Source organism: Rhea pennata, chromosome 5, assembly GCF_028389875.1.
Source record: "Rhea pennata isolate bPtePen1 chromosome 5, bPtePen1.pri, whole genome shotgun sequence".
Lineage (NCBI taxonomy): Eukaryota > Metazoa > Chordata > Aves > Rheiformes > Rheidae > Rhea > Rhea pennata.
This window is the reverse complement of record NC_084667.1, coordinates 52,019,639-52,034,557: the sequence shown is the minus strand read 5'-3', so window position 1 is coordinate 52,034,557 and position 14,919 is coordinate 52,019,639.

The window sequence follows — 14,919 nt, the reverse complement described above, 5'->3', positions numbered from 1 at the left end:
TCCTCAGGCACCTCTCCAGTTCTCCAGGACCTTTCAAAGACGATGGAGAGCGGTCTGGCAACAACATCCACCAGCTCCCTCAGTACCTGTGGGTGCATCCCGTCTGGGCCCATGGATTTGTGGGTGTCTAGCCTGTCCAGAAGGTCTCTAATCCTATCCTCCTCAACCAAAGGAAAGTCTTCCCTTCTCCAGACTTTCTCCCTCATGTCCGGGCTCTGGGATTCTTGAGGGCTGCCTTAGCAGTGAAGACTGAAGCAAAGAAGGCATTCAGTAACTCTGCCTTCTCTGTATTCCTTGTCCCCATTCCCCATTCCCTAGCGGGCCCACATTTTCCCTAGTCCTCCTCTTGCTGCTGATGTATTTGAAGAAGCCCTTCTTGTGGCCTGTAGTAGACACCCACAACAGTGTCCCCCATGTTAGCCTGCCCTTTGATCTTCACCCGTAAGACTGGGTCTTTACTCTCAACTGCCTCCTCGTCCACCCCTAGGCAGAGCTCAATACATTCCAGCTGCTCTCTCACATAAAGAGCAACTCCTCCACCTCGCCTTCCTGGCCTGTCTTTCCGAAAAAGCACATAGCCATCCATGACAGCATTCCAGTCATGCGAGCTATCCCACCATGTCTCTGTGACTGCAATGAGACCATGGCCCTGCGATTGCACACAGATCTCCAGCTCCTCCTGTTTGTTCCCCATGCTGCGTGCATTGGCGTCTCGGCATTTCAGAGAGGTGGTCATGCCTGCAGGTTTCCCAGGAAGGGTGTATGGGGGGGGGTCCCCCATAGCTGTGTTCCACACGCACATCCCCAGCTGCATGCACCCGTTGAGGCCCCCCCCAACCCAACTTGTGTTTTGTTGTCTACCCTGTCTCTATGACACCCTCCCTCCCACTCCTACCTAATTTAAAGCCCTCTTTACTAGGCTGGCCAGATTTCATGAAGACTATCCTCCTGCATGCAAGCTTGCTGGCTTCAGATGGGGATTGCTTTCTCCTTAATTACCCTCGGGTCTGCTGATGGCCTGTCTCCCTAAGCACTGCGGGTTCAAGCCCTCTCTAACCGGAGAATACCAGGTAAAAGTTCAGAACTTACCGGGTAAGTTCCCAGTAAGTTCTCAGTACCAAGATCCTCCAGCTCATGGCCTGCTTAAGCCCAGGTAGAAGCCCCACTGGATCTGCTGAGGGTGCTGCAGCCATGGGGACCTGTTGCTAGAGCCACAAGGTAGGCATGCCCTGAGCACATTTACACACCAAGCCTGAGTGGACTGTGGCATACCAGTGCCAAAACCTTGCGGGTAGGAAGCGGATGCCTAATGGTCCTGACCTGAGCACCTCTGGCTGTGTTTGGTGCTTGATTTATATGACACAGGAGCTTCCTGCTTGACCAGGAGATTTTCAGGGACTTTTTAGTGCTTTGAGGGTGCTTAATCCAGGAAATGCAGATCACTGTCCTGAATGGTTGCCTAAATTTGACCAGCCTTCCTGAGGCATTCAGCTGGATCTTGCCTCTGGTGCTTCTGTTAACTCCAGGTTACCATCTCGGGGAGAGTGAGGATTTGTTAACTAAAGCCCATCACAAGGTTGGGTGTGAAGTGGAAATGGCATTGAGATTCACAGTCTGCCTGGGTTAGATTCACAAGCTGACAGACTCGAGGAGTTTTACAATTTAATGCTGGATGTGGCCCGCAGAGTAACCCTTACCCATCACCCCAGGGTAGAAACGACAGCAAACGTTTTGTCACCAGCTTCTGCTGGGATGTCCCTTGCTCTCACGAAAGGAGGGTGCTTGCGAAGCCACCTCATGCAGCGACGCTGGTCACCTGGCCCTAGAGCCACACACTGACGAGCTGTTGACACATTACAACCCTCTGACAGCCACAGCTGCTGATGGCTCGTGACTGTCACTGCTCTGTACAGACTGACTGTCAAACAGACGTACAGCAATTGTAACAAAAACGCTTTCTAAATCCCTCCCACAGCAATAAAAGTTTACAATGCTTTTGCCAGTGTGACAGCAGAAGTTCGAAGCACCTTCTCTACCAGCATTGCTGCAAAATGATATAAAGCAAAGCCATCCCACACAGTGCAGCTGCTGCACCAGAAGTCCCGATGAACGTGAGCTAAGCCTGCTCTCATGAAAGACATGGAGCAAGGGTTTTGGCTATCATTATGTACATATATGTATCCTCAAACAATGATCTTCAAGGCACATCTGCACCCTTCTTGGTTGGCAAGATTTGGCTGCTGGTTTACTAACGCTTGCTTTGGAAAAGCAAGCCTGGTGGCCTTGAAAAACCTCAATAAAAGTAGTTCACATCCTAAAGCAGCCAGCACAGCAAAGCGAACCCTTCAACCATCTATTCCTAAGAAGGAAAATAATCAAGACTGAAGTTAGTGTCGGCCAAGAGCAAACACTCTGGCTTTTGTCCAGGACTTGGTGCTAACAATACTGGCACTCAGGGTGAAGGCTGCCTTACAGCAGTCCTGGAGACTCTTTCAACGGTCTCTGACATGGTCAAGTCCAGAGCATTGCCAGGCTACTCACCTGAAAGAGCAACACCACAATGACTCCAGTTGTTCTCCTCCAGCAAGATCCAAAAAGTCTTCGTCTGTGAGATGCCACTAGGGTTCAGGTTTATATATTGACAATAAGCTCTAGATTCCTTTGAGCCAAGGAAGAAAGCTTGAGTAAATTAAAAAAAAAAAAATCACAAATATAATCTTTAAACCATATTGACCTCTACTTGCACATATACAAACTCTCATTTCAGTGTTATCATCAGAGCAGTTGGTCCCTTACATGCTGTGTATTTATTGTTATCTCAGCTCTAACTAGAAGCTTTGTGGGATAAGATGGAAGATGCTAACCACCTTCAATCAACAAGCCAGGCCACTCCCTACTTTGTAGGTCCATGGACAGCTGCATCAGGCAGTATGCACAGCAACCTGGCTCAGTTCACAGTTCACTAGCTACAGTGTGCTGGGCATGTGAACATACATATGGCAACCACTGAGCAAGGAACTTGCAAGTGCATTAAGCCATCCTCTAGAAGAAAAGCTTAGATTTCATTAGCCCCTTAGGGAGCAAGTGTGCAGCACCTAGTGGACTGTAAATTCACCATTTAGTTTTCTAGTGAATAACCTCCCTGATTAACTTCCCTGATCTGAGTAATCAACTCTTCTGATAAAAGAAGTAAGATCTGGGGGGGGAGGGGGGGGCTGTAAGGGGGATCCCATGCTTGCATAGTAGTGTGTTGAGGTCCATTAATGGTAAGTGTGCTGCATTTTAAACTGCTGAGTGGCAGTCACTTTCTGCCATGGCTGACATTAAAAGAGGCCCTGAATATGCATGTTGCCCTCTCTGCTGACAGCTGAGTCTCTGGTCTAGTGAAATGCATAACATCTGCCAAAGGAGCAAGCCTCCTGAATAAATTAGCATACACCGGGGATATGGGCTTGGACACCTCCACCAGCTGAGACCAGTCAAGAGATCATCAAAGGGACATGGGGACAGTCACTCCTCACTTCCCAACAGCCAACAGAAGTCTGGAAAAGTCGCAACTATATTGCATGCAGGAAGAGGGCAGGAGCCCCCTGAGCCTTGCCAATGCTCAGGGCCTTTGTGGCAGCAAAGACAACCCAAGCTACAAAAAGGAAAAGAAAAGAAAAAAGAAAAGATAGCTGAGTAGTTTCCATCAGCCTAGGCTGGAAAACTTAATTCTTGTCCACGTATCAGCAAGAGCCACAAATATTAGCAGGTTGCACTGACCACACACTGCTAGGAGCACAACCCACTTTCTCTGTGGGCTGTCACTTGCTGATGCTACTCTTGTCTCCATCACTGGAAGACAGGAATAAAAGTCAAAGACGCAAAGAAAAACCCCACAACCAAGGTCTGCATCAAGGAATTCCCCCTTTGGCCCCCACAGGTCACCAGCAGAAGCCTTGATGCACAGATTTAATGCATTTCAAGAGGGTGCAGGAAGGTCAGACAACTCATATCTGCCTTTTTTTCAACCTGTGCCCCCCTGAAGTTGGAAATCAGATGCTGAAAGAGACATCAGGATATTGCACCCCTTTTGTCCATTGTGGGGCAGCACCACCTTTCCTTGTTCAAGAGACGCAACTGGGTCTTCTAAGCAACAAGCTTCTCCTCCCTTCTACGGAAATAGGCAATTCCCAGAGGTTTGCCCTTCTTCCTTCACAGAATTTATTTGCTCAGCTAAGGCTCAGGTCAGCCCTGGCCTAAGTAGCTGCCTTCGTTGAATCAGTGGGAACACGACCAGGAAACTCACTGAATTTTAATCACATTTTGGCTGCCAGTTCCAAGGCCAGGAAAATACTTGTTTACATGATTAGAAACAAGATGTGTTACATGTACATATTCTCATTTGTAATTAGTGCCTGGGCATAGCAGACAATAACCTCCTGGCTGAATATGATGCAAATCCCTTGGCTATGTGTATTCTAGCGTGACTTTACCTCCAGGACCCTGCTACTGCCGCACCTGCCTCTCTCTGACACTGTGCAAAACCACAGCCAGCACAAGCGAATGGCACCTGGGCCAGTTTCCTGTTTTGACTAGGAAAAATAAAACATGCTGATGAGCTAACAAACCCTCAGCATTAAATGCAGTTAGAAGAAAGAGGGAGCCTCTGTGTATCAGACGTAGCTGCAGTTTGGTAAGAGATAGTTTCAGTTCTCCATCAAGAGCAACCCTGCTGAGCAGGGAGGTTGGACTAGATGATCTCCGGAGGTCCCTTCCAACCTTACTGATTCTATGATGATTCCATGGTGTTTCTTCTGGGGGGATTTGGAAATGCAAACGTCTGCTCAACAACCTATGCCGTTCCAACCTAATTCATTAATTTCTGAGGCGTGACACAACAAATGACTTCAGCCACAGACTTCATGCATGTCTTCGACCTTGCTCTCTCTTTTTCTTTAGTTAAGCAACTGCTTCAGCTTTTACGTGGAGAGTCTTTAATGCAACTGCCTAAAACCAGCCTCACTTAACAACACTGCCTATTTAAGCATCTCTTGCAGCCCATCATCTGTCACAAGACATGCACCACATTTGCTTTTTATTCTAGAATAACTGGCAACACCCTCTGCTCCCTATATCTTCCAAAATAAGTTGCATGCATTTCTGGATAACTTGCAGACAAGCTAAAAATAGGAAAAAACAACCGCTGAAATTAATTTTTTGTTTTTTGGTTTTTTCTGGATGCGCTCACTGTGTCAAGCAGTTGCACTTCCCGTTGGGTCAGGCACCAGAAAATAGCTTTCCACGGGCCTGGAAATGTAGAAACCCATAACATGGAAACAATTCCACATCCAGCAGCGCAGAGCTGCTGGCACTTACGGAAAGGCCTGCCTTGGAAGTGGCCTGGGTTATCTCTCTCTTGTCTTCAGAAATACTGATATTTCACTTCCAAAATTGTTCTCAAGCTACCTGCTTTTATCTGCTCCTGCTACTTACTGAGCCTCCCCAGTTTTCTCTGGCTGTGCATTCCTCAGTGTCTTGCTCCCACTCACTTCTGAGATTAATGCTGTGTAATATTCCACAGTTATCACATTCTGTTACTTGGAACTCATCTTGTTCCTTCTCAAAAATCAATTTTAAATCAAAAAAAATTTTAAAACGTCTGCACATCCAAGTGGATAAACAGATCTAGGAGCAAGTAACTGTGGAGGCTAATATAGAGGAGGCCATTTCAGACAAAATGCATAGTCTTTTTTATGTGAAAAGGTTATCAACTTCATGCACCTGTAGCTATGTGACTTGTATTAGCTTACACAGTGAAATGGCTGCGTAAATTGCCCAGGTGTTTTGGATTTCCCTCCACAGGTTTGTTGACTAGGTCAGCGGCAATACTGGGGATGCAACAGCCAAAGATCTGAGATGCTAGAGGGCGGACTGAAGGAGCTGTCCTGCCTCTCAGACACGCTGTTGGAGATGAGTGCTCAGCCCCGAGCAATTCTTCCTTCGAGAAGGTTGTGTGTGATTCAGCCCCTTGGGCTGGGAGCCAGCCAGCTCAACAGCAAGGAAATCAAATTCCTACACGTCTCCGGACAGAGGCAGGAGGTGGATGGGGAACTGGGCAAATCTCACTAGCAGATAACTACAGAGTCTCTTGGCCAGGCTGCCTGAAGCACCTGCAGGGTAGTGCAGGGAGATGAGCTGAACCTCTGCCACCTTGAGCAGGCAGCAAAATTCGCTTCTCTCTGGCCAGTCCAGGGGCCATGTGGGAACAGGCTCCGAAGCACAGTAAGTGACTTCACCAACCATGAATAGAGGAGGCACTTTCTGCCCACACATGCGTTTCCCTTTAAAACAGATGTTGCTCCTTTTCCTGTCAATGGATAAATGCCATAAAGTACTACAATGGTAGTTAAAAATGTGCCCGGATACTGTCTCACAGAAGAGTGGACTAATAAGGTAAAGACGGTTTCACGCTGGGAGACCTGAGGTCCCTGGAAGAACAAGTTAAAAGTGGCATGTTCTTCCTGACCGTTCCTACAGCAGCCTGTTTGGATATGTGGCACTTTGCAAACAGATCTCCCGTCCTGCAGAGCAAAATGCAGAATTACATGATGCAAAATAATGCTTTATCTCCTAGGAAGGGTAGTTTCTGTGGGCTGGAGCTGATAAAATCCACTCTGCTTCATACCTTTTTTGGGAAAAAAATGGCTGGACAAAGCTCTGGGTGCCTCTCGCCTGTGCTTTTCTGGAGAAAGAATAAATCAACTTTTTTCCTGCACATATTGAACTCCGCTGACAGCCATTTTCAGTCTGTGGCTATAACTGAGAGCTTCTAAACTCTGGCTGGCATAAGAGTCCGTCAGCAATGAGGTCAAAAAGGAGAGAAACATTCTGCGCTTCAAAGAGAGCTGGGATATTTGCCAAGTTCGAGCACAATTTTTTCTCTAGCCAGTCAAGGGACACAGAAGCTTTTCCAGACCTTGTTGTCCAATTCAGAGCAGTTTGGCCAAAACCAATATTCTGGAGGAATGCACTCTGGGCTGAACTTGGATTTTATTTTTAGTCAAACAGTCTGTCCTTCATTGCAAGGGAGGGGAAAAAAATCATATAATCTATGTTCTTGTATCCACAAAAATACTGCTTTGAGTGCAGAGACATCCTGCAAGAAGAGTAATACCCACCACTCCTTCTCCTTCACCTGGAAGTACAGCTATGATGTCTATCATCCATTTGTATGATTTCCAAGCCATTCAGGTATACAGATGCCCAAGTAAACACTTTTCAAACAAACACTCCCCTGACCAGCAGGTTAAAAAGGGCACTAGTGCATGTGTGTGCAGATGTGTGTGCACACACACACACTACAGATAACAGCGATTTCATTAAGTGGCCATCAATGCAATACCTTTCAAGCTAGCAAACATCCCGTTCAGTTCAGCCTAGAGATGAGGGTGCCAGCTTGGTCCCAGGGCTGGGTAACTGGTCCTAGTGCTTGATGCCATCCTCCTACAGTGGCGACATCTGATGTCAGGATTTCATCAAAGGAAGGGATGAGAGCACAGCACACCTCCAACACAGCTAACTTAAATGAAGCTTAATTTTTGTCCAGCAGCTTACCTGCTCCTTAATCAATTGTCAAAGGTTCAGTAAAATCTCCGGGAAGACCAGTGTGTTAGGCCAGCTCAGTGTCACATGGAAATATAACGAGATCTCCTTAAAAGTGCAGTTTCAAAAGAGATTACGTGGGCCTGCAGAGGTGCTGTACTGCACTCAAACGAACTCTGCTTAGGGGAAACCTGGGTACAACAGCAGAGTGGGAGACATTTCTACATAAAACTGCCTTAAAACCCACTTGGAGATTTTTGTTTTTACATCATTTTCAGATACTAGCATAGGAATGAGCAATGCTTGACAGCTGCTTTCTGCTTATAAATGGGCCTATCCTATATACACAACATAGAGAGTGACAGACTTCTTCATAGCCCTTTTCCCATAGGCATCTAGGCAACAGATGAGGTAGCAATTTCCAATGATCACTGATGCTTAGTGGCAGCTCTCCATCCCCATTACTTTGAGAGATATGTCTGGCTGGAACAGATCAGACCATGTATAAACGAACAACAGACAAGGTTTCGGAAGGGCTATGAGCATCCCCCGGACTTCCTGCCCAGAACCTCGCCTACACCCAAGTCCTTCCTCATGCAAAAGAGATTGAATATACTTTATCATAATCTTATTTTGGAGCCTTCTCTTTCACTCTCTAATAATACTTTGACTATATATATATATATATATATATATATATATACACCTTTGCAGACAATAATAGTCTTTCTACTTTTCTAATGCTAATACTATAAAATAATATAAAGGGTCAGCTAGCAGAAAAGCTTGACTTTTTTGTGCATATGTTGTCACAGGGAGAATAAAAACAAATCCAGCAAACAGCTGAGCAAACCCATGCCGTGCCACTTACTGAAGGGAGAGTTTGGCTTGGTGGAGCCCTGCCTCCCGGGGCGCTGGTGCCCGCACGTAGCGCCGTGAGTCCCAAACGTGTCACCGCTGGGCAGTTACCAGGCACTGGGGGTTCTTCCAGCATTTGCCAGAGCTGTCCTTACTTTCCACAGCTGCTCTCGGCCCTTCCTAGCTGAAATACTGGGCCTGCCTGCGTGGTGGGCTTTTAAGGAAAAGTAGCACAAGGCCACAGGTAAGAATATCTGCAGAAGGCACTCATAACAGTGTTATCTAAACACTCCACTAGCCTTGCTTCCTGCAGAGGAAGACAAAACCCAGTTTTGTTCCCACCTTATCAGTTTAGAGACCTAGAAGTAGGTCAGCGTGTATAAAAGTTAACATCAAAACCAGGAAATAAATCATTTAAAATAATTTTAAAGATCATATAATGGATAAAATCATATGAAATTAATTCTTTATTATTACTTACATACTCCTGGAATGCACCAGTTTAATAGAGGACTGCAAAAAGCTTTGGGAACCATGGATGAAGGATAATATATTCAGGGTATTGGATCTGGCAGCCAAAAGCACTCAGTGAGTGTCCTGACAGACATTCAAGGTGACCAAGACACATATTTCTGCAATGGGGCATCTCCCAGACATGCAGGTCTGCAGTAAATCACCCAATAAATAATCACCCCTCCTATCTTCCCACCTATTTTTGACAGGGTGGCACAGGCACCAGCAGTGTTTTTAGCTATTCCTGGGGTAGCTAATCCCTTTCTCCTTGTTTTGGACTGGCTGCTTCGGCAGACACTGTGCCCAAGCTGCACAGCACCGTGCTCTCTGAGTGAGCAGCGGACATTGCTGCTGGAAATTCCCATCGCGCAGGCTGCTGGCTCAGCTCCAGTGACACTGCGGAGTCACATCCTCCCTTCCTACTTGAGAACCATCGTTACCTCGCACTTTACGTTAATACCAGAAAGCTTCCTTCCTCAGAGCACTGATGGCAGGAAGGGCTCAGTGATGGCTTGGGCACTGATCACTTAGCACGCACACATCCAGATATACCAAGATGAAAGTATCCTCAGCTCTGAGGACGCCGTTTCCTTTGTGGTAAGCTGGCCCAAGAATTAGCCTACTTCTTGACTGGGCTCTTTGCCACATCTCTCCATGACATCACTTACAGGAACAAGCCTAAACTTTCCCAGTCTGCAAAAATGGTATTATATCATTTATCTACTATTATGCCTAACTTACTAAAAAGTAAACATTCCATTTATAGTAAATGCAATAATTGTTAAAGCTGATAAAGTGCTTTGGTCTGATGAGCATAGTTCAGGCAAGTGAACTAATACAAAAAGGCACTAATGGTGAGTGCAGCTGGGGTGAGCTTTGTGCCAGCCTTTGGGTGCTCAGATGAGCCCCCCACAGAAGGAGGGGTTTCATTCCTCATCCTTCCACGAACCATAAGACACACAGTAAGGGACAACAGCCAAGGGTTCCCAAAATTTTGAAGGTAATGTCAGTGATAACCCAGCAATATAACTTGCAACCTTGACAAATGAGGCAGCTGATGGGGTTTGGGAAAAGCATTTGGGGAGCATTTCAGAGGACCCCAAGGGAGCAGGGCAGGTTTCGTTCTCCTGGCAGCTCAGTGACAGAGGCCTGGGGAGGGAGAAGGTAATCACAGATCTTCTGAAAGAGGCAGGAAGGAAGCGGGAGCGCAACTTCCTACTCAGGACAGAGAGATTTGACCCCTGCTTGATTTCCCTGTGACTCAGATGGTATTTCTTAAAGCAGCCCTCCTTTTGATGACTAAAAAATAGTAACTGCTAAAGCAGAGGAGACTGCTGACTAACACTATACTAGAGGATACATCCTTTTCTTGAGGATACATTGGTACAAGCACCAATTTTTGGAGAAGTCAGACAAGATTGCCAGTTACCTGTTATGGCTGACTGCAGTTCCAATGCAGACTATTTTCTGAAATGCAGAAAGACTAACTTCAGTAAAACTACTCAACAAATACATTATAATCTACACATATGGTATCTTCTAAGTGATCTACATTTTCACTGGCTAAATTTTGGGAACTTTCAGATGAAAAGGCTGAAAACTACTAACAGAGACCACAGGCCTTCCTTGAATTAAGCTCCACTTGAACATGAGCATATCATTTAGAAGAACATCCCATCCTGAGTTAAGTGGTTGGTGACCATAGTCCTTTGGTAAGTTGTGACAGTGAGTGGTTCCCCTGATCATGAAAAATTTGTGCTTTATTTCTAGGTTGAGTTTCTTGAGAAGGGCCTTCCCTCCATTCACTGTTACTGTGCTTTCCTCTGACAGTCTGAGGACCCCTACAATGGGTCTGTTCCTCATGGGAACACTGACAGATGGTGAGCTTGATGTAATGAGACAGGTCAAGCTCCCTGCAGCTCCCATAGTGAGACAGGGCTACCAGCCCATTTGCCAAGAGTGTACGTCCATTCTGACCATCCTACCAAGTAGTCTTAGATGCACTGTTTCAGCAAGGACACCTCCTCCTTCATCACCAATCTCCAAGTCTTACATCATCTGCGAATGTGATCTGTGCAGAATTCAGGTTGATGCCCTTCAGAGCATTGATAAAAGACATTAAATGATGCAGGTTCAAGGAACAGTCACTATAGGCAGATACAGGCTCAGTGGAAATGGGCATACACGCACACATGCGCACACACATGCACACACACACACACGCATGCGTGCACACACACACACACACACACACACACACACACACACACACACTGAAAACTGACCTGCTTAAAAATGATTCCTCAGTTACTGTTCACATGAACTCTACCAGTGAGTCACCCTCCAAGCCACTGAACATGCTCCACATCGAATTAAGTATTGTTCTAGTTTTTAAATCAAAACATTTTATTTTTACAAGACAAATGCCTATATGAAGACTGACCTTAAATACCTCAATATTATACCAGGAAAACTTATAATCTCAATAAAGAAGAGATTTCCAGTTACTCGGACAGTTCTGATTGACTGGCTTTAATTATCCCCCTCTTCCCCCCGCCCTTTCATTTTTAATAGAGAATCACATTCGTCTATTCCATTATTTTGCCTGGACTTGAAAGCCATAAATGGTCATCTGATTTATACTTTTTAATTATTTGTAAAACATTACCTTTCTTCCCCTCTTCTGACGTTTCCCTGATGTTCCTTGAAGCACTGCAAATCAACATCTTCAGCTTCAGTAGCTGCTGCTTAGTAAGCCTTCTGAGGAACTTTGGACAAAAAAAACGTTTCCTCATTGTCATGCAACACTGCATTATTATCTAGCTTTCTCTCCTAGTCATTTAGTGAATGCTTTCCCTGACTGGGAACTCTGTCAAAAGTACTGGGCGGATACCAATGATAGAATTAGTTTTGTTCTGAAATATATTTAACAACTCCCCCCTCAAAGAAACTCCTTATTTTTCTTGGCTTTTGCTTCAGACTGATTTGTCTATTTTGAATGTATTTATTTGCCACACTTCAGCTCTTGCAGGATGATAGTAGATGCTGTCTGCATGGCAGGGAGGTGTCCATTCCCCAAGGAGCGCCCATCTGGCAGCTCAGAGGAGGAAAGTGGTCAGTAGGCTTGGGAGAAGCCCATCTTGTGGTGGTGCCAAGAAAGAGGGAAGCCCAGGGCAGAAAAACATGAGGCTGACACAGCATCTCTCCATGGCAGGACTCACTTGTTAAAAAGAAGCAGATCTCCCAGAGGGGAGCAAATTAGCAACCTGCATGTGACACTGTTTTGTCTTTCTCCTGATGGATGAGCAATTTTTCCTCTCTTTCAAAGTAATATTTGGCTGTACTTTCTTTTTAATGAGTTTTTGGACCAAAGCCCAAAATGGATCAAAGCCATCAGTGAAGGGAGGGGAATGACCCAAACCTTTGCCTTTTTTCTCTTTTCGTTTACAAACAGAAATCACACCTTTCATTACTGAGGTTAATGTCAACAATGCTGACCAGTGCCTTGCTTCTGGCACAGACTGACCTGTCTGCTAAGTTAACAACATGATGGACATCATCAGCAGGCTCCTGCGGTCTCCCCTCTGGGAGATGTCTCCAGACAGGCACAGAGAAAGGGAGGCTGCTGCCAATGGGCAGTGCTCATGTATGAGCACAAATGCATCGCCCATCTTCACAACTGTAGTAGTCCCTGGGGTAAGACTAGGAGGAATATTAATGGATGATTTTCTTCTTCACTGGCAGAGTGACATGAGGGCCCTAGTCTCAAAGTGGCAAGAAATTGTAGCTGTCAGGAGCAAGGCGGGGCAGGCAGCAGATCATGTCACATCTCTGTTCTTCCTTCCTCACCTCTCTGAAGTGTGATTTATGACAGTCAACCACTTCCAGCAGACAGCTTTGATTCAATAGGCGGGAAGCACCCCGACTGTCAAGAGACATTGTTACTCTGACAACACAGTACAGAGTGTAGGCCTAAAGAAGGGGAAAAGATAGTCCTGCAAGCCCATCAGGGCTTGGCCACATTGGAGACATTTTTCCCCCTTTTCCAGTAGAAAGCTTTACCAGAAGTATGGAAACTCATAGCTGCCTACATGTATCTACCACAGAAGGAGCTAAGTGAGAATGATTAGGAGGTTGAGAAAGCTGGGAAAGGACAGTAGAGATAAAAACCGTATCAACCAGCAGAGGCAGAAACAACAATAACTATAAAGGAATGGCAGAAAGTCCCCCCCAAACCTGCTGTTGCTGGAGGACGGGAGATGGGGGGTGGCGGTCCAGCAGTACTGAGCATGGTGGGTGCAGAGCTGCTGCTGTGACAGCAGCAGAGTTACAGGAACACCTGGGGAGCTGAAAACATGGCTGTGTAGATGCAATATCCACTGTGGACTTGCTGGTGGTTTCTGCTGCAGGTCACAGGACGACAGTCAGCCCCGAAAACAACTGTAACTTTTACCCAGCACGCTCTCACCTTTTTGAGGCCATTTAAAGAACAGTAAGAGCTGACATCATCTCATCGGCCTTTGGTGGGTTTTGCTTGCCTTAGATACTTCTTCTCCTGCCCTCTGAAAGTCTTCCCTGATTTGGGGCTCCTGTGGCACCCTGAGCACCATGGTGAAGGCCGTGCCCTTCCTGCATTGTGGGAATAACGCTGATACGATGCAGGTTTTTTCTTTCCAGGGGACCGCTCACAAGAGCCAGTTGCCCTTCATTGATCGTATTAGATGCCAAGTATGAATGAGCAAGAACAGCCCATGGTTCCCGGCAAGCCCTCAGTACGTTGCCCAGCTTGCCCTACACTTGCAACACCTCCGTTATGCAGAACTGCTCGTGCCATACTCCAGATGGCAGTTCAGGACGGCAGGGATTAATTGTATGGAGCACACTCCTACAGAAAATGAAGACGCTTCCAGGCTTATTTGTTGGTGATTGTGTGCAGAGCTCTGGAACATGCATGCTTTGCTCCCTGCTTTTCCTACCTTTAAAATGACTCTTATTAGTAGAAGGCAATTGCCATGTTTTGTTCAGTTTCAGTTCTCCTGTTGGAGAGGTGGGAACAATATATACTCATACATGTAATTCTGTTCTTCATTTAGTTTTCTTTTTCTTATACTAAAATAAAAGCACCCAGCTGTTTCTTATTTGCAAAACTCCTCCTTCTGCCCCCCAAAATACAGCAATTTGAGAGATTAAAACAAAATTTTATTGACCTACTCCTCTCAAATATTAGCTATGCCAAGCATCTAAACATAAAAGAAACATAATGAGATTCCATAAAATTTAACATGTGAAACACACCCAGGAGTAACCCAGGACACACTAATGGGCATTCCCCAGAGTTTCTGACTCATAGATGTGTTCGGTAGTATTTCTGCAGGGCAAATAGCGAGAGAAGGAAGACAGCCACTAGCAGAGGTGTCTGCAAGCTCACTGCAGAAGTCGGTAACGCCAGAAGACTGGAGAGCAGCTAATGAAGCATCTCATTCCAGAAACGACAAGGAGAGACTCCAGGGAAGTGCAGTAGTGACCTATATAGAGCAGAAGGAAACAACAGAGACGCTGGCCTCAGCGCCTTGAGAGGTGAGAATAGCTGGGAAGGCAGAGGAATTGTCAGGGCAACACAACGAGACTATATCTATATAAAATAGGATGTAATTAGCAAAGCAAAACATTTTTTTTTTACCGTGCAATTAACAGGCAAAATGCACTCTGTGATGTGCTAATAGGTACTGTTTTGGTTCTTTCCTGGTAAAAAAAAAAATACTAAAAAAATTGGATATATGTTGGGAATTCAGGTCAACCACAATGAACAAAATATTGACATGTTTGCAAACTAAAATTTGGAGGAAATTTCTTGACAAATAAAAAAAAAACCCAGAAAAATGATGAAAATATTTTGGGGGCCTTAAAATCTTCAAAACAAGACAGAAAAATTTTAAATAAACTATTACTTCAAATAAAAGA